This window comes from Triticum urartu, chromosome 2A (genome assembly GCF_056163025.1).
Source record: "Triticum urartu cultivar PI428250 chromosome 2A, HENAU_Tu73, whole genome shotgun sequence".
In the NCBI taxonomy this organism is placed as follows: domain Eukaryota; kingdom Viridiplantae; phylum Streptophyta; class Magnoliopsida; order Poales; family Poaceae; genus Triticum; species Triticum urartu.
The window spans coordinates 62,263,296-62,265,057 of NC_141874.1; the positions used below are offsets into that span (position 1 = coordinate 62,263,296).

The 1,762-nt window shown below is 60.4% G+C and overlaps 1 pseudogene; it reads right to left on the reverse strand.

The window, feature by feature from the left end:
* Positions 1-564: 564 nt before the first annotated feature.
* On the reverse strand, positions 565-1,542 carry LOC147983760 (uncharacterized; annotated as a pseudogene).
* Positions 1,543-1,762: the final 220 nt, after the last annotated feature.

A 1,762-nucleotide genomic window follows, 5' to 3' on the forward strand; every position in this document is an offset into this window, starting at 1 on the left:
CGACAAAGGCAGTGGGAGAAGTAGCAGCGCCGGAGTAGAGAGGGTAAAGATCGTCGTTGCTATTACATTGGAGCACCACCGTCCCAGTGCGCAGATCCTTAATAGAAAAACCAAAGGGGTCAAACGTCACAGAGACAAAGTTTTCACGAGTAAGTGCACGAACAGATATGAGATTTTTAACGAGGGAAGCAGAGATGAGAACGTGATTGAGAGAGAGAGGGGGGGGGGGGGGGGGGGGGGTGGAGGATGTGGTGATGGGTGTGGTTCCAGTGTGAGTAATGGGCATGGAAGCACCATTGCCGACAAGTATATGGGATGGGTGGGAGGAAGGCTGGACAGCCGAGAGCATACCGGGGTGGGCTGCCATGTGCGACGACACACCGGTGTCGAGGATCTAGTCGCCGCCGTCGGAGTAAGGCTGCTGCTGCATGGCGAGAAGGGCAGCTTGGAGAGCGCTGGTATCCAACGGGGCTGGTGCAGCGGGCGGACCGGTGCCGTAGGTCGTCGCGGTGAGCCCGAGAGGAGGACGCGGGCCAAGGAGACCGGCAGCCGGCGAGCGCATCATCACGGGCTGATGTCAGCGCTGCCGTAGGAGGGTGGCCGCGGGGTGTAAGTCGGCGAAGAGGGCGCGGCCTGGTGGTAGGGTGCCCCGCCTTGGCCACCGGAGCCGCCTTTGCGTCGTTTGCGGCCGCGCTGCCCGCCACCGTTGCCCCCATGGCCACCGTTGTCGTCGGGACCACCTTGGTCGCCGGTGCCATTGGGCAGAGAGGGTGCTGGAGGTGGTGGAGCAGGGGCGGGCATGGGTGGTGCAGGGGCGTGCCGACCGGCGTAGAGAGCCGTCGCCGACTTGTGGGAGGCCGCGTGATCAATGCGGCGCTCTTCCTGAAGGAGATACGTACGCGCCTGAAGGAACGATGGCAGTTTGGAGTCGTCGTAGGTCATCGTCGAGATGGCGTGGGTGAACTTGTTGGAGAGCCCGCGCAACATGTTGGAGACGAGGCCACGATCAGTCACGTGCATCCCACAGTCGAAGAGCGTGTCGGCGAGGGTTTGGAGGCGCGTGCAGTACTCCATGACGGAGATGTCGTTTTGGTGCAGGCCGTGGAACTCCTCGAGCACAAGAACGCCCTGCTGGTTCCGGTTGGAGAGGAAGAGCTGTCGGATCGCCGTCTAGAGCGAGTACGCCGTGGGATTGCGGTGGTTGACGGTCCCCCGGACCTGGCCGGAGACAGAGCCGAGGAGCCACCGAATGATGCACCAGTCGATCTACGTCCAGACAGTATCGGTGAGCCGCGACCGGGCGTCCACAGTGCCATTGACATGGTCCTGTATGTTGTACGACATGAGCAGGGCATGAAGGAAGGAACTCCATGTGGTGTAGTTCCGTGGGTGGAGCTCGAGGGTGACTGGAATGGCAGTAGCTATATTGAGGGAGAGGATAAGGGAGAGGGGCACGGCGGGGCCGGCGGGGGAAGGATCGCCAAAGGGATTGGTGCCGCCGGAGCCTGAAAAGGAGAGGTCAGAGAGATCCATTGGGGAGCGGAAGCGAGGAGGAGGGAGATCGTGTGAGTATCTGATACCACGTAGAGACCTGGACAGAGGGTTTGGGATCGAACACACGAGTTTGTATTGATCTTCAGCTCATATTTGTACAGGTTACAACGCACACAACGCATCTAGCTAACCAACCAACAGATTACCACTAGTCCACCCTAGAAGTTAGGCAGGCATGCAAGGCGTGCCGATCGTGGTTAGAGCATCT